The 20074-nt window shown below is 34.1% G+C and overlaps 1 protein-coding gene across 1 annotated transcript in view; it reads right to left on the bottom strand.

Moving 5' to 3' along the window:
• Nucleotides 1-20074, bottom strand: part of LOC140150532 (gamma-aminobutyric acid type B receptor subunit 2-like) — a 219208-nt gene that overhangs the window by 80923 nt on the left and 118211 nt on the right. The window contains exon 2 of the mRNA XM_072172561.1: nt 3306-3446. The gene's annotated coding sequence lies outside the window, so the exon portion shown is untranslated. The remainder of the gene's footprint in view (nt 1-3305; nt 3447-20074) is intronic.

Consider the following 20074-nt stretch of genomic DNA (forward strand, 5'->3'; position numbering starts at 1 on the left):
TTGCACTCTTTTCCATAGTAAATAGTTCACTTTTTGATTAAATAGAGTGAACACTATAGCCATTTTTTTACAGTGACATTATGTTTTCACTCTTTTACAGTTAAGGAGTACCAAACCGAATGCTTACATTTAAAGTAAAATTTTATGGGGAAAGGTTTTTTAAGAAAAGAAATATCAACTTATTTTACTATTTTTGTAGTATTTGTAGTTTTGTGTATCAATTTTACTCTATTTTACTCAATAAGTGTTCTCATTTTAAAAGAATCCTATATACATGTCTCTATTGAATTATACACTTTTTGGCTGCAGGTTCTACTATCAAGTTTATTTAATCGAATTAGCTTATGTAACCTAATTTATCTGTGCTATTTTGTTGATCGTTGTTTCATATCGTGCGGACAAAGTTAATTGCACAATGCAGACATAATATCTGGTCAGCAAGTTTCTCTCACTTTTTCACTTGCACCCAGTGATCACGTGATTCGTAGTTGAGGAAAATATGCAACAACCGAAAATAAATTAATGAAAGCTGATCTCAATGTTTGGATTCATCCGTAAAAAATATGAAACTAGGTCGAGATCATACGTTTTTGTATATGTATATAATCCAAAAACCTTAAGGGTAGACTACTGTTGGTCGAAGCAGTCAAGAAATCGATTTTCATTTTCTAAATCAATATATTATTGAAAAATAATACTTTGATGTTTTGCAAAAGTTCATTCTACAAATCATATACTTTGAAAACTTGCTTGATTTATTGTTATTAATGAGTTATATACGTGTTACAAAAGTGTTGTTGTTTCAGCCCTCTTTACAACATAACTCAAGAACCACATGACCTGCAAAAGAATTTAAAAATTCTTCTACACACTCGCTATGAATTTATCAATGCAATATTTGCCAAAGCTCACTACCATTCGCAAGATGCTGTGAACTACCAAATCGCAACAGCTTACAATAGTTGCTAACCTTAAAGACATCATTATTTCCCTATAACGACTTGAATCAAGACTAAGGTGTCTCTTATTTTAAAATCAGCGAAAATTGTTGTTTTCCGGCATAAGATAAACCACTAAGAGACTCACAATTGTCAATGTTTATATCTTTGCAGTTTGGCTTCTTTCGGTCTTGTTTATTAAATTATATTTCCGTCACCAGCTTCTTGGAGGTATTTAAATCTTGTAATGCATTTGATGCAAAATTGTATTTCTCTTTCAGCTCATGTAACATTCATGTTAGGAAACGTAAGTCTTCATAAATAGGGCTAATACAAACTACACGTTACAACGGGAACGTATATAAGGCGAGTTCTTAACCCATTTAAAACAACATTATTTTACGCTGGCAAACATTAAACCCCCAGGTTAAAAAAACCTACTCAGTATAACATATTGGCTTCTAGATGTAATCGAACTAATATACATTAAACCTTTCAAACATACAGTTGATGAAGTTTGATATCTAAGAGGCAATTCGAATGTTTTATAAGTAATTAAATAAGACAGTTGTACTGTTCTATAGTTTATAACCGGAAATCTATAAATTGTTTCTACCTGTTTCATGTCAAATGCGATTATTTTCAATGGGTCTGTAAACAGGTAAAATCTTTACTGGACAAGATACGTATTCATCACGCCCACCTCTTCATGTCTAAATATTTTCATCAAGATGTTATCATGTTTGACACAAATGTTTGTATTTTAAATGTGTTCAAACAAATTACCCAGAGCATGCCCAACTTGCTACAGCTCATCAACTCGTCGTCTGTTCTTATTGATCATCTTGTCTGCATTATATACTATGAGACAACAAATGAAACCAATATTAAACCATAGTCCCTAGAAAACCGATTCTTCTGGGGACTATGATAAGATTAAACAGCATAATACATAACAGGCTACAGATTTAATATACCGTTTTCACAAAATAAACCCTGTCTTTAATTTCGTTACGTCAAAGCGAATATCTCAGTTTTCAAAAAGATCATCACTTAAATGTACTTTAAACTCAAATATATTTTCAATAAAAAATAATAGGGTTATTGTTAATTTTTCACAATTAGATATAAATTTAATAACGTATATTCATACGTAGCGGTAACGTAAATAGAAACCAAAATTTAACTTCTACACTACTCAAATTTGGTACACTCACCGGAGCGCTTTCACCGGGTCATGTTGATGCTGTGACATCACCGGATGTCTCTCAACAACATTACTAGTAACATCAAATCTTCAGAGCAATAACATCCGCTGAAGACGCCGGTAGACCCGGTGAAAGCGCTCCGGTGAGTGTACCCAATTTGAGTACCCAATTTGAGTTTAATTTTGCTTTCTGTAGATAGAAATCTTAGGATACATTTACAAGAACAAAAGTAAATTATGTCCTTAATATGCACCGGTCAGTACATACATTGTTATTTCTTACACACTCGTATCATCAATAGCGTCCTTAATCTAATACATTATACCTTAACGTTTTTTAGTCTACATTTATACAGACACTAAAACGAAGTTCAAAGAGTGTATTGTTCATAAATATCCACGAAGCCAATTAACGTAAGCTCTTTAAGTGCAATAATTATGCAGACAAATCCAAAATTCTACTCACTGTTAGAAGTTTCGTCACCCTGATCGGGTGACTTCCTCAGTAATGCGTTGGTCCGCACGCTTTTCCCGTGAGAGTTATCATCCCTAGTTTGCACGGTTTCAACAGCGGGTTATATGTAATTTAGAGTATACGATATATGTCACGATTTAAAGTCTCCTGTCCCCTCCTTCTGATCCATAATACGTATCCATCTTGTGTGATTGATTCCTTTTCGCTAAATCGTGATGAAGGCATAAATTTTCTATATGATACACTGTTGAGAACTAGACACCATAGGGATAAGAATAATTCCGGGAAAACCTGTGGATCATCGCATTACTGAGGAAGTCACCCGACCTGGGTGACGAAACTGTCAAACAGTGAGTAGACTTTTGGATTTTTCGGCACTTATAATTATTGAACTTTATTTGACATCCTGATGAATCTATTGCAAGAAGTAATTCTATTTAAAAGGATTCCCGTCCTTCATAACAGCTTTAAAGATGTTATTAAGACGGGAATTCGTTTATGCTACTCCATATATTAATAGACTTTTATGTTCAGAAAACATCTTTAGACTTTTCTGGCCTTTCGGTTGTATTACTAATATACCAAAAATCATGAAATAAATACATTACTTACATAATATAGGCCAGGTTTGATAGGTTAATTACTGTGAAGATAACATTATTGAAGAAATAATACTTGTTCATACCTGTATAAGGTTCCACCTTGCAGCGGTTTCTGCTACTGGTTCTGCTGCTGTTGAACATCCTGGCCCTATTATCATAAGTTTGGTTGTGGTTCTGTTGTATAGTTCTTTATACATGGCATCTACTGCCTGGCCAACGCTACACTGTGAATGGATAATAGAAACATGACCATATGGTATAAGTTAAGAAGCAATGTTCCAAATTGAAAACACATTACAATATTATTGTGTAGGACATTTACGCAGCCCTGGATGGGACATACAAGAAATATGTTTTAGCTTTAAAATGAGTGTAAATGGCCGTTGTCAAGGAAACTGACTTATCATTGCATTTTCCTAATAGCTTAAACTTAAGAAGGCTTGTTTATGAATAATATGAAAAAGTGTAATACAAACTTTTGTAATGCAGAAAATTGCTAAAAATTGTCAGTTTTGGACTAAAATGTCCAAAATCACTAAAATGGTTACCCACTCATAAATATCAAGAGACCACGGGAAAAAGAAAAACGTTGTGATTGACCCTGTGATCCAAACATCCGCCGAAATATATTGATATACTTTTCATGACGCATAAATATTTTTAAACAATATTTCCATGTAAAAATACATCTTTAGTGTCAATATTGGAGAAAAATCACACACACAAATATAAAAAAAAATTTAAGCCGAAAATCTAATGTATTGTATTTAGTGATAATTTCATATATCAAACATGCATGTGCCATGTATTATTCAACCCAAATATGAAATATGAAAAGAAAGGAGTCGCTAGTGACATTTTAGGTAACAAAATGAGAAACAGCATCATTCAACGAGGTAACTGTCCATTGAAACAGAATAGAATGCACGGGTTATAAATTTGAAAACTTAGCAAAAACGATTTGTCAAACTCTTCTGAATATTTTGATATATTATTATATGATACGACAAGAACATTTCATGGTGAAGGCTTCTCTACTGTTTGGCTAATCTGTGCGCGTAGTTTATTTCACACAATTTAAGGGGGTACTACACCCCTGTGGTAAATTTGTGACTATTTTTGTATTTTTCTCAAAAACTAATAACATACTGGTAACAAAAGTTATGTATATTATTGGGGCAAGGAATCCAATTACTACACTGAAATTTCAGTGACTCAAGACAAGCGGTTCAGTAAATATGATAGAAAATGAGGTACATCATAGCGGTACCTCATTTCTTATCATAAATAACGAACCATTTGTCTTGGGTCACTGAAATGTCAGTGTAGTAACTGGGTTCCTTGCCCTATAATATACATAACTTTTGTTACCAGTGTGTTATTAGTTTTTGAAAAAGTGCAAAATAGTCACAAATTTATCGAAGGGTGTAGTACCCCCTTAATGCTCTGTGCGCACAATTTACTAAACCTAACGCGTCATTATTTTATTTTACTTTAATATTAACCCAAACCTTTCCTAATCCAACTAAATCCAACAGCATGCATGCGCCCTAAGTGATGCATTATATAGGCACGGTTCCGGTGGCCGGGCCAGCCAACTACCCGTGGCTAACGGTCGCCGGTCGAGTGCTGATGGCACGCGGGGTGTCTGGGGTGCTTCAAATTCGGAAGGAAACGAATAGCGTCTTTGTTCATCTTCTCTCTTTAGTCCTTCCTTCTTTCCTGAGCCTTCTCCAAAGATATGAAGTAGTCATTGTTAATGTGTTTATAATCGTAGTGTATATCCTTGTACATGTATATATATATATATGTATATTACCAAGGTTTTAGTATTAAAGAAACATAAAATGCATGTGGAACCACACTGTATGCTTAGTAAATTATTGTCATGCAACAATGGTTAGATTATCTATTGTTTCCAATATCTTTTTATTTGTTTACTTCTTTGGCTGCAGCTGATATCTCTTTTGAATTTCGTCGATACCCGCAATTGTGTTTTGCCCACATCGATAAAGAATTAGTAACATACATATAAATACAAGCTACAACCTTTCAAGACGACAACCTGCGACAGTTCCCTCTTTACCAATGCCTATGGTCATGTTATTTCTAATTACTCGCTGAAATAAACCTGTCACATAACATTACGTGAATGAACATGTTATATGTCCATTTGTTCACGTGAATAAATACCCATGACTACTTGTTATGTCAGCGCCTCACTCAGTTGGGCGACATGTAATGGACAACAATTTTACGCTTTACTGGCACCCCGAATAAAGATAGAGCATTTCATCAAAGCGAGTCACATGTAGTTAGTTTATCTAAAAAAGACATATATCTAATAAATCATTACACAATTATTTTACAATAGTAAATTTCACAAATTATACGATTATATGCCGTTAACCTTGATGACGAGATGACGAGGATAGAACAAGTAGACAAAATACAAAGAACACGAAGAAAAGTTGTTTTAGTATATATTCAAGATTTATTCAGTAGTAGTTTCACAACGATATAACTATTTGAAAGTTTAACCCTAAAACTACGAGGGGGATTTTTTATCCGTCATAAAAAAAAACGCACGCGTATACGCCTAAACGACCTCAGCTAATCGTAGATACATCCTTTGCGCTCATTTTGATGATTAAATGTTTACCTTAGCACCTTACGCGGGGTAGGACCAGCCATCAAAGATGACCATAGAGGGGGGTTGGAGTTGGTGAGGCCCAATGATTTTCATATCGCTCTTATGAAATTATTTCAATAGCTACTAACTTTTCACTTGTTTGTTAAGTGAAAATAGTCATTTCCTTTTATATTTAGGAACACATTTGGTGAAATCGTTTTTTGTAGAATTTTTAGCCGAAAATCAATTTTGCCTATACCTTTGTACATAGCCAATTTTCCCAAATTAGCACAGGCGCCCTCACATTATGACGTCATAACGACATTGTGTGTGGAATGTTTGTACGTATTTTGGTATCATTGGATAGAGGAAACCCATAGACGGTACATTGGTACGAACTATTATGGTATATGACGTTTATAATTGAACATTTGCGTGTCACAACAACCCCCCTCTTCGTAGTTTGTGTTACAAAATATGGCTCAGTAGTTCTAGAGATTAATTAATCTATTATAAAGCAAAATATGTTCATAACGCTTGAATGACACAATAGCGTATCCAATTGCTATGCTACGAGATTTACTAGTAAACTTGTTAAATCCGTAAAATCAGTATTAGTATATTACCCATTCATAACCTCATGAATGTACGCGATGCGTGTAATCTAATATTTTATTATTTTTTAAAAACGCGGATGCAAATCAAGATCACTGATATCTCACAATTGACCGCAAAATACGTAATTGTCCCGGCGTAAATATTAGTAGCCTCCCGTCCCAAACCCCCGCTTCACCTAATAACTAATATCATCCCTATACAAATGGTAAACATATTAAGAAAATAGTGGTGACCTCTTATATCAAAAAGCGCTATATACTTTTTCGGCCTGGTGTGGCAGTGACGTCTTCGTGTTGAGGCAGCAGTTATGCGGTGTCTTCAAGCGCATGCGTGTGTACGCTAGCGATTTAAAGCTGTACCCAGTAAAATTTGCACTGACGTCATTGCCATAAAATGGTTATAGATATACGGGTTTGCAAAAACAATGGGCGTCAAGAATGAGCTACAAGATACTCTTTAAAGTAGTATGATTAGCATCCAGTAATGGTCTTTGAAAATGTTAAATGGTGAAACTCAATAGTTGTGGCTTTAGCTTTGACAAACAATATGTTTGTGCAGGTCCACAAACACTCACATATGAAAATATGTATGTGAAGGTGTTATATGGAAACTACAACTGAATCTGCAGAGCCTGATTCGTTACAATTTCCTGGTTGCAACAGGTGTAAAAAGTAAGCAATTACATTTTAAAACCTTTGCAGTCACCCCTGTCAATATACGTCATGGTCACCATTTCCTCACGTATAAATCAGCAATATATTGCGTAAAACAATTATGGTCAGCAATCTAAAACAAATTCTACATATAAATCTGTCCTTGGTCTTACAGGAAAGTGCTATCAGCTGACCCTGATAATATCAAGGCTGTTTGGAAAACAATCTGATGGATAAGTAGAAAATATACCAACCAGGTAATATATAGGTTTGTATTCGATAACTACTGTTCAAATAAATAATATTCACTTACCTGATATCCATGATAACAAATAAATGCTATACAAACAGCCACAAACTATATTAATGTAATTGGTATACCCAACATTCAATAAAAAGGCGGCGGCTTGCAATTTTAAAGTTAGATCCACTTGAAAAGGCAAGGATATGTAGCTTAATTGAATGAACAGTCTCTACGCTATCTAGAATTTGTACCATTTGAAAGGAATCAAGGTTATTGTTGGAAACGGTACGGCAGTCTTAAAAGTATTAGATTTGATTTTGATAGCGATATTACTTTATACAGTTTTCTGTTTTGTTATTGATATTGTTGATTTGATAATATCCATGGCTATCCATTACTGGTACGTAAGGATCCAAATCTGCTGGAGACCTTCACCTCAGCATAATATTTTGTTCATCCGTCATTTTGTGAAAAAGTGCAAGTTATATATTTCTAAACTGAGATTGATATAACCTCTTAAATCACAATGTCTATACATTAAACAAAAAAACAATATTGATCATAAAAGACCATATCAAAAACAAGTTCGGTTTTATTTCAAATTGCGGTGAAACCCGCCTGACTCTAACCCAATCCTACAGTGATTTATTTCTGCTAGGGGGCATTGCTAATGACAATGTCTATTTTTTGCTTTCCCTTATAGGCATGTGAACAAACTGTGCCAGGCCGCTTCTCTTGCCATTCGCTCTATTGGACAAATCCGCAAGTATCTCGACCAAGGGTCAACAGAGAAACTTGTCCATGCATATGTGACATCTCGACTCGACTACTGTAACTGCCTCCTGTATGGCCTACCTGATAAGCTCATTTCCAAATTGCAGAGACTTCAAAATTTGGCCGCGAGACTTGTTACAGGCGCAAAGAAACGTGATCACATCAGTCAAGTCATAAGAGACCTTCATTGGCTCCCTATCAAGAAACGCATCATCTTCAAACTTCTTCTGATCATATACAAGGCTCTCAACAACGCTGCTCCAAACTACATAACCGAACTGCTCAAACCATACCATCCAATTATTGCTAGCCTTCGTTCCGCTTCTCGCGAGCTTCTCGTCGTCCCAAAAAGCAGGACTAAATCATTCGGCGACAGGGCTTTTTCCATCGCGGGCCCCAACTTGTGGAACAGTCTGCCAATGGACATTCGCAAAGCAAAATCTGTTGAGCAGTTCAAGTCATTGCTAAAAACATACCTGTTTAATTTGGATATCTAATTCGTTCTTATATATGTGTTTCATATTTTTATTGCTTGCATATTATTATGTTGTTTCTGGTGCTATAATTGTATACATATTTATAATGATATGATCGTTCTGTATTTCACGAGGGTATTCTCTTTGCTTGACGCCTCGTTTTCCGCATCTTTCATCCTCGTGCAATATTATTTGATCTTTTTGGATCTGTTCAGACTGTCTTATATTATATTATGTTATATTTTTATGCTATGTATTACTTATCAATATGCCTGTGTATTAGCTTTTTGTAGTGGGTTGAGCTATATTGGTGTTGTTCTGTCTTTTGTGTTATTTGTCCTGCCTTTGGACGGGTGCAACATCGGTTTTCTCTTCCCACGGCAAATAGTGCTGTTTTATAAATGCATTTCTGTTTGGCTTTATTTAATTGATTGAATCATTATTTGTTTAATTTTTGCTTCAACCACTTGGCGTGTTTTTCTAGTGTCTCCGGGTTTTCGCGGCCTGCTGTTTGCGTTCTTTTTGCCTCTCCCCCGTTCAACACTGCGAAGGCACGTCGGGTGGTGGTTGTGATTTCGTTGTTCTCTGAATTAGCATTTATGCTGTGTTGTAATAATCTTGCTTGATTTTATCTTGTTTTGCTCTATTGGGCTTTTTAAATTTGTAGTATATCTTGTAGTTAAGATTTTTCTGTAAAGCGCATTGAGAAACTGTTTTGTTTGTAACGCGCTCTATAAGTGTATATTATTATTATTATTATTAGGCACCATGTCCTTATTTAATACTATATAATTACCTTGCGCAGGAATATTTAAATTTAAATTTGCAAATGTAATTATATTATTTTTACCTCAGAAATGACAAGGAAATGTTATTAATCAACAGCTCAAGTCACTTTTTTGTTTGTACCTTGTCAGCAAACAAACAAACAAACGAAAATAAACCAATAAGTAAATCATTCAAGTTGAAAATAGGTTAACATTGATTGATTATATTCTGTATGTATTTTATCTTTTCGGTCGATTAAAAGGCAAGGCGTTGTCTTCACACGAATCTAGGCTAAATGACAAATACATAAACGGAAAGGTTTTGCAAATAAGCGATTTTGCTTCAGTAATAATCCTAAAATGTTTCTGTATATCAATCACGTGTTGACCATAACCTTCAATATCATGAAAACACATCGAGACTTATCAGTCTCGTTTTGTTCAAAAGAGTATATTAGAGAAGAAATCCTCTATATTCCGACCTTCGTACGGCAAACCGTACAACTTACTTTGATGTTAAGCTTGGTTCTCAAGATACTAACCACGCATGTATCAAGTCATCTAATGTTACACTTAGTATTAAAGTCCTAAAGACTTACTTTTATGACAGGATATTTGAGGTTACAAGAGGGTCAGCGTCGGTATTGCAAAAACCTCAATATTATGGACATTTGAGTGAAAGTCTTTGACCATATCAGCGCCTGTGGCTATTTTGCTTTAGCTCCTTGTAACTATAGCATGTTTATGTAATTGACGTTACTTTTTGCTAGTCTTTTGTATCGTATGGATCATATTGTTTTTACTCTCTAATTTTGTGGTCCCTTGTATATATTTCAACGTTTGGCCAGTTAAAACCCCTCTTCTAGATTTTTATATTAAACTCCATTAATGGTATACCAGACTAAGCTGCCAAATTCTCCAGAAATAAAGATTGTTGCCAAATTAAATTGTCATTCTCAAGATACCAACCATACTAATTCATTTCGTTTGCTCATATTACTTAAAACATTTGATTAATTTTTACAAGTATCGTTAAAGTGTGAATGAACCCATAGATAAGAGCTTAATATATTCATTAATATAGCTTTAAAAGCAGAAGGATGACTTTTTCTGACCACGCAATTCTCATTTGCGATGCTAATGTTGCTTTAGTGGCGATCTAATGGGACCATTAAAGATTTTTTGTCTTGGTTAAACAATACACTCTCCTGTGGAAATGCCTAGATGTATGAGTACTTCAGAATGGAAGCTCATGTTTTGTTAAATCTGATTAATTTACTGGCGTCCATTATCATCGTTCCTTCGTGGTGATCCATTAAATTGGTTAGATACTTAATTTTCAATTTCAAAATTGTATTATAGAGTTGATTTAAAGAAGACGTATTATCTCACTTTAAAGTGTCTCCAAACGGTTAATGACATGCTGAAAATATTAAATAGAAGATGATTACTATTCTATGGGTTCGTAATTATACAAATACAAAATAACAATATAGTAAATAATGCTGAGCCCGTGGGTAGCATTTCCAGGTGGCGCAAAAATTCATTGCCCCTCTAAGCCTGCTAAAATATTTGCCACATCCTCTGCATAATGCCACATTTTTTGTTTATTTTCTGTATTATGCTCTGTTCACCATGTTCCCGTTGTGTTCATTTTCCTGTTGTTGCACAGTGAGCGGCTCTGTCAGAATACTTGCGCATTATAAGTCATCATTATTATTAATATTATTATTATTATTATTATTATTATTATTATTATTATTATTATTATTATTATTATTATTATTATTATTATTATTATTATTTTTATTATTATTATAATTATTATTATTATTATTATTATTATTGAATCAGAAGCCAACAGCGTAACCATAATTGGTTTACGAGCTATTCTAAAAATTTTTGGCTGCTGAAATGCGCATCCGTAGCTTAAACATGATCAATCTAATCTATGCACCGATATTGAAAAGACCGTCACTTTCGTTTATTTTGTTACTGACTAGAGCATGATGGAGATATACGGCACTTATTAAGTAATACACGACGATAATAAACACACATTGTTCAACAGGTAGAGTTGACATCATACTGCTCGGAGGTAACTAGTCGAAGTGACCTTGGTGACTCTTGTTTTACCGTCTTCATATATTGGAATTCCCTGGAGGACTAATATTGGAAATTTCACGGAGGATGCGCTTATGTCAGACGAAATCTGTCTACGTTAGAAAAATATGAATTGTTCACTGTAGATATAGTACATGACGCTGTGTAGTGATATTTGAGTTAGCGTTTTGTCTTGCTACATTAGTGCAACCAATGTCTTTTTTTAAACATCCTTACACCTCAAATGATAATACTAGAATTGGTTCCATTTTTGCTATGTCCCCTATGCTTCCCAGGAGGAGTCGAAGGTCATAATGAAGACAAAAGTGATAATTTGTTCTATCATATTGTAATAAAATACTAGCACCAGCTTCGTGCTCAGTCTGTTACCAATGCCATTATGACACTTCAACTCCAACTCCGCCCGAGGATCTATGTCAATGAAATATTTGACACAATGACCTATTCGACGTTATAACCTCTAAACTAAGCACAGTAGATCTTTTTCTTTCTAGCGATGAGAGGAACAATTTCAGATACATTACAACAATATAGGGACATTTTTTTTTAGTTTTTGCCCCATTATGACCGCCGAACCCTCATGCAAAGCATATGGGGCATATAGAAAAAGGAAAAAGTGTAAGGATGCAAAAAAACATTGGTTGCACTAATGTAGCAATATAATACCCCAAACACACAGCATAATGTACTGATAACTGGAAGTATTATTATTAGTCTAGACGCATCAGGTAGTCTGGTGACTTGAGGCTTAGAACAATCGTTCAGGGCCTTTTTCTAGCTGTTGGTTTCATCGTATAAAGTGCCTCTAACCAAACCCAAGAGCTTTTAAGATAACAAGAGCTAGTTTATATCAGATAACATTAGAAAGATGAAAAACACCATTGTTAATAGGTATAATCAACTTTATAATCATCAAAAGAGTACGCCTTTGGGTATATCAAGGACACACCACCACGCAGGGCGAGTTAGAAATTCTATTGCGAATCTCTACTTTCCAATACAATGTCTACAAAAACGATGCTAAAAAGAGATGTGTTGAGGCATTAGGAAGCAACCGTATAACGTTATTGTGAACCAACAAGGACAACAAAACTTGGAAAATATTTTAGTTTGCATATTTACAAGGGGTAGTCATTTAGAAAATAATTGGCATGAAAACAGCACAGAAACTAATAACAAAATGCAAGGAAAATGTCTAAACACTTTGTTTATCATGAAATGAAAGGAAAAACGCATGTTATTTGGATACGTTAATTTAAATGTATATATAAATAGCGCCCTCAATTTGCAGACAAAAAAATGATATTGAAATAGCTAAACAATCAGTGTACAAAAGTGTGAATGATGTTGGAAGAAATTGACCAGGTATAATGTGTTTTGTTCGAAAAAGATAATAATACATCAAAAACAACCGTGCCGCCCACCGAAAAAACTAGACATGATGAGAAGATGTATTATTTTAGATACAAATTCATTTGTTCCCAAGTAGATAATATGTAAAATCACGTATTAAACCTTTGAATATATTAATAGCTGATGGTATTACCATGAATATATGTCGGTCACTCCAACGTATTGACGCAGAAACACCCCTATTCTACAATAGCTTCACATGAAAAGGTCAGTAGTGGACATTGCAAAAGGCGATATTAATTTTCCATTCAATGCCAAAAGGAAAACAACATAATAAAGTAAATCGTGACCCCAACAAACTGATAAAAATCTGAGCTGAATATAAGGCCCCTCCAGCCTTGTCATAATTGCCGACTGAGGGCTTTATTTTTGACAAATCCACTTTATTATGTAATAAAGCTTGATTGAATTGGTGAGATTCATGGCAATGGCCCTCATCAGTAAGACTCAATACACGATTATACCATGCACTGGAGAGTCATTATCGGAATTGAGAGGTTGAAATTACTTTCTATCCTACCACTCCCAGCTGAGATATTCAGTGACAAAGATGACACAAAACTTGTCCTTAATTCTTATATCCATATTTCTGAATCCATAGTGCTAAGATTGCTCAGTTTTGTAATTCCACTGAGAACAAAAGACGAATGTACAGACCACTGCTTTCTCTAAGCGGTGCATCTAGGTAGAACAACGTTACGGTCTATTTCCTCGAGCATATCGAAATGAAACTGTGACAAAATTGAAATCTTCACAAACAATTACGAGGCAGCTGTCAGTGAATTAGAATGCCTTCCGTGTGGATCTCTATAAGTGGTTAATAATTTTGAAAGAGAATTCCAATTAGATGTGGCTTTTACTTTTTCAGGATTCGTATTGGGCGTTTCTTTTGTTAAAACACAACACGTATTTCATCGCCTAACGATCAGCTGCATAGCTTTATCATGACATCTTGTCGGAATAGTACACCGATGATGCAATTAATCCTGCACTTTATGAAATTGAAAGATGTGCGTGCACAAAATAAAATTTACTTTAAATAACAATCTTAAAAGGTTTAATGATTAATTATAATTAATTATTATATCTTAATTTCGTTTGTAGTGACGGGTATTCAAACGAATTGGAAAATAAATACACTCCAAAACGCTAACATAATATAAACTTAGTTATAATTCATCATGTATTTTTCTAGCAGATAGAAAAGGTATAATTGTTAAAACGTATTTAAATGGGCGATTTCGGATCACTATTCTTGAACCGAAAAAAAATTATCTGCCAGGCAATTTCCTGATAGAAAGACCAATCAACAAGAGTATTAGATTGTAGAGCTATCCATCATCGGAGATTTCTGTTCTTAATCAACATAATGAATAGTCAGATAGGATGCTTCGTTTCTATATAATACATTAACAAAAAAGGGGACGGCTCGTTGACACATCTAGGACAGATCTAAACATTCTATATCTAGTAACATTTAACGATGATCGCAATTACCTTTCTGGAATATGAATAGGAAACCCTTCATAACTTTGACAACGGTATCAAATGAAACATGTCATCCACTGAGATCAATCTAGCCTCCTTTTAATTAAATGATAGCATTTTCTAAGTTGTTACATAAGTATGAATACGTCACTGGTTTAACAGGTTGAATAGTCAAGAGTGGGCTAGCTAGACATAGATTAAATTTGAATGTTCGGTACTGATTTCCTCTATGGTATATTAAAACAAAATAGCCTATAGTATCAGTTATATATGTGGGAATGAAATGAACATAGAAAAAGGATAGTCTCTTTATCTTTTAGCCTATATAGCCTATATAAATAACATATTACATATTAACGTCGAATATGCCTGAAAATCAATACCTTGTATAGGGTAACATAGACTGCAAACATCAAATAAATTGTGGTACAACCTAGTTCAATTGGCTAGTCCAGAAATCATTAGACACCTCAGAAGAAGCTGATTTTTACATAACGATTGGAATCCTAAGACCAAAATGGTGGTGTCTGTAATGATCATTATTCGCTGCATCCCAAAGTTGAGTAAATAATTCAGTTGTCCTGCCAACGAGTACATATTTTACACCAGGAAAATAAAAGCTCCTTTTACACAAAGACGCCGATGAAATAGGTAAAAACATAAACACTGCCATGCGGACATTTCAAAAGTGAAAGAACATACACAGACACAGACACTACCTAAAGCATAATCCCGGGGAATTGAATAAGAACGAAGTCATAAACACGATAAAAATTCGTCGAAGTTTCTAAAATATATCATAACTAACGACGTGTCGCAGTGCCAGATTATTATTGTACAAAGGAGTTTTACAAGTAGTACGTATCGTATGCTACATAAAACTCTTGAAAAGAACTCACAACCACATGGTAGATTATAAACAATACTAATAGTTTGTCTCCTGAACAGCATAACTAATCCTGGCAAAAAGCTGTAGTAATTCTCGCTATTCGCAATAAGGGCGCCGCCAGCGGTTTGCGATGTAATCGAGATGTATCATGGGAAAAGGTCGACATCAAGTCCGCGCAATACGAATATTACCATGCTATTACATAGGAACACGTGACAATATTTTTTAGTTTGTCAAAATAAAGGTGTTACACGCGAATCGATACTCAATAATACTTAATAATGTGATCAGAACTGTGCACAATTACAGAGTTCTCTATCGATTTGCGTGTAATACAGTTATATTGACAAACTTAAAATATTGTCACGTGTTCCTATGTAATAGCATGGTAATATTCGTATTGCGCGGACTTGGATGTCGACCTTTTCCCATGATACATCACGATTTTCCCATGATACATCACGATTACATCGCAAACCGCTGGCGGCGCCCTTATTGCGAATAGCGAGAATTGCGTTACTATAAATCGACGTTTTATTTAATACAATTTATTGGATTACGAGGTTGGTTCTTACACCTAGCAATACCTACAGTTGCATTTTCCCTTTTTTTTTATTAAGAGTAACATTGTAATCTTTAGCTCGGATTCTTCTGAATTTGCGAATTTAGTTTAACTTTGGTGTGCAAACAATCTTATCTAATTTGACCAATTACACATGTATTGTAAAAAACAAACGGGTTGACGTAACAGTTACAAATAACAACAATCCCATAAAATGATACAATTTGAATATTTTCTTGATTAACAAGGAAGTTGTAACTAATATATTAGAGGCGACATTTTGGCAATTAAATGCTAAGCGAAATAAGTTAGATAGATACGCACCAAATAAAAACAAAAACAGCTAGAACTTTATTGGAGTAGATTACTCGCTTGTCCGGCGAGTTAAGGGATCTAAAATGAGCGTTTATTGCTTTTCGACAGTATTTTTTGTGGGACATGAGACCACCTCAGACCTATCGAATTGCATTCTTAATACGAAGCATGTCTTTCTGATATAAAATAATTTTCATTTTTTGAAAATCACAATATAATACAAATTTTATGACAAATTATAAAAATTTGATATTTTTCAAATTTTTGATATATAACAGTCCTCGAAGTAAATCATATAAATCTAATGATATATTCTTAAAGTGTATGTAGCACGGAGGAAAAGCCGACGGTCAATTGAAAATTTTGACCTTTCATATTGAAGATATGGATTTTTTCCCAAAAGACCTGATTTTTTTGGTGTTTTGGGGAAAAATCCATATCTTCAATACGAAAGGTCAAAATTTTCAATTGATCGTCGGCTTTTCATCCCACCTACATACACTTCAAGTATAAATCATCAGATTTATAAAGTTTACTTCAAGTACTGTTAAATATCAAAAATATCAATTTTCAATGATTTGCCATAAAATGTGTATTAAATTGCGAATTTCAAAAATCAAAATTATTTGATATCAGAATGACATTCTTCGTATTCAGAATGCAATTCGATATGTCTGATGTGCTCTAATGTCCCAAAATAAATACTGTCCAAACGTTCATACCCCTTCCCTTAACAGTGAGTCTCATTTAATTCACAGGCTACGTGTTATTTCTATCGCCTACAAAAAAGCAACTGGTAAATTAAAAGAAAATAATTGCAAATCGGTAGCAATCCAGGTCTTTGGCTAATATGTATGCGAGGACATATGCAGCAAACGAATGCAGCCATTGTCTATTATATGTTTCTATCAGAGATATATTAAAGCGCCATGAGCGAAATGTTTAAAGGACAAAATTTTACTTACTCTTTTAAGTAAGAGAATAACTAACAACAAACCAATATGCTAAACAAATTATGACTTCCTTTGCGTCTACGGTGAAAAATTATATCTGTTCATGATCATATAATCTTGTTTATTAACATTCTTCACGTGTTGAACAATAATTATCAATGGATCTCCACATATCCACGAAAACCACTACACGAAACCTGTCTTACCTCAATGATCTATGAGGAAAGACGTATCAGGTGTATCCTTACTTTATTTAACCAACTGATTATTACAACGGGGTTCAAAATAACATATTTCACTTGAAAGTCACTTTTCTCTTAACGGTTTTGCCTTTGGCTGACACGTGATTGGCGTCAAGGTGACACAATGTAGGTTTGTAAGTCTTTTATTTTCTTGACAGAGTGTCAGATTATGTATATAAAAATAATGTAGACTGTTGAAAAGTTTTTATTAAGTCTTACCATCGGTATGGTGAGCATATGATTTGAACTAATATTGAGGACAAATCCAATTACCCTTCGTTTTCAATCCCCGAGTAATTCGTAATTATATTTAACAAATTCATTCGTTTTCCATTGCTTCCGTGGGTTTTTATTACAGGAGTCAGTGACAATGATGTGTGCCACAACCAAGATTTGTAGGGAAAGGGTAACGTGCCTTAAGCGCATCGGATTATTCAGAAGATCTTATCTGCAGAAATCCAATTCTTCTCAATGTGAAACACAACGTAATATAACCGTTATCTATATCATGTCCCCGACATTCATGCATAAGACATGAACGATCTGGACTACGCTTTGATAACGGGGGGCTGATACAAGCTACCTAGAGTCCACGACCCTATTTTGGGGTCAAGTGTCCGAAAGGTCGCTGACCTCTAATTTGGGTTGCCACTCTGCTGATGAAAGTCGAAGTGTCGACTGAAAATTCCAGGTACGCAATTTGTTGTGTTGTGATCAAAGGTTTAAACTACACTTTGATAAGATAGAATTAAGAACGTGAAATTATTGGAGAGGTTGATGATACAAATTTTATTATTGTCAATATCGTCTGATTAATGTTACATTGGTCAAATAAACTGATTAACATGATTTAAATATAAAGATCGAAATGATCCAATTCACTGTGACTCTAATTGAATTGTGCAGCGGTAATGACAGAGTTAGTCGATCTTTATTCCTAACATCAATCATCTTGTCTCCAATAGGATTGCAAATAAGGCGATATAATGTATTGAATAGTTCAGGACTATACCAATTAGTGATTTAAATGGCGTCCTAAATAATAAACAGATTATTTAGGACGCCATTTATTCATGGATAGGAGGAATACAATCACTTTTGAGAACACGTGTACATAATGTACATAAAGTCATAATGTACGATCCTATAATATGAAATTTGTTAATCTTTTTTAAAAATTGTCCTTTTTTGGCATATTTGTATCGTTTACACATGTCCCAACTTGCACCTAAATAAAATCAGCCAAATTTGTTGTCGTTATAGGTCAACAGAGAAAAGTTCGACATAAAGACATTTTTTTTATTATAACTTTATAACCAGTGGTATTTCTTTCACTTTACCTTTATATTTCAGTTAAAAATGGACAGCAACACTTCCCGGCAATTATTATTAATATTATTTCAACATTTTGAACAACAAATAACAACATTAGAATTTGACGGAAATCGTACATTATGGCTTCAAGACTGTCCAGCCGAACATGGGCTTTTTGATTTATATGAAAGGTATGTATAATCATAGATAGTATGGTATAATGAAACAAACGTGTCCATTATACACATGCGTGAGGTAATAAGAGAGACATGTATAGGTGTCTTTTATTTTTGTCTAGTCAGAAAACTTGATATTGTAGTGATATTATTACGTGTAAATTAAAACATGTTGTTCAGCATTTACATTTACTATTTTACGTTAAAACGGGTTTTTTTTGCGTTTAATATTGATACTGTCATTATTAGAAAGTATATTTTACCATGAAACCCAGAACAGTATACGTGTCACCTCCGGGGGACTAAATTCCACCTGTATTAAAGTAACAGTCTGAAAAATTAGACTATTCAGATTAAAACGAATTTGTAATTTGAGAAAACGTTTTTATTGGTTAGTTATCATTTACAAGTAGAATACAATATTCACGTAAATTGCAACACTCAGCAAACTGGGTATTCCACGAATGACACGGAATAGTAACCGTATTATGATGTTCACGATTTGAATATTATCTTCCTACTTACTCAAAGTTGTGATTAATTTAGAAGTATGCTGTTCACAATGTAAGCACATTCAACATAAATGATTTACTTCAATGACACAATTAAGATGCAATATTGCCTGATGCAATTTTAAAAACTGTACAAGATTTGATAAGCGTGCATTCAAATTATTCATCCAAATCCCCTTTCCATTTCATCGCCCAGAGTATTACTGCTAAATTAAAATAGACTCCACAATGGCTATATATATTTGTCTCCGGCTCGAAATATAGGACAGATTCTTTACCAATTTAGATATGCTTAATCTGGCTTTAAATTTTCATCAGAAACATTCTCAACATTAATATCAGCTGGAAATATGAATATGCCAATATTCATCTTTTTGAAGAAATGTTACGTACTTAAATAATTAAGGATACATTTGAAAGTATCGGCATGTGTCGATTGCAATCTCGGGTTTAGACTTATGACGGAGGTGAAATTGTAACTGATTTTAAGCTTGCCCTGTTAAACACAAATAGAGTGACTCAGTTGGTCAACATTATGTGCATATGTTATCGAGCAAAGTTGTGGGACGAGTACTTGTTTTTGTACCATTAACACACTCTGATGATCGCAATGTATGCTGGCGCCTAAATCAAGCAATAGTCCAACCCTTTTTAATGGAAAGTAAAGTTCACTTTGATTTGTTTTTAAACGTGAAACATA

The sequence above is a fragment of the Amphiura filiformis genome, chromosome 4, assembly GCF_039555335.1.
Source record: "Amphiura filiformis chromosome 4, Afil_fr2py, whole genome shotgun sequence".
Taxonomy (NCBI): domain Eukaryota; kingdom Metazoa; phylum Echinodermata; class Ophiuroidea; order Amphilepidida; family Amphiuridae; genus Amphiura; species Amphiura filiformis.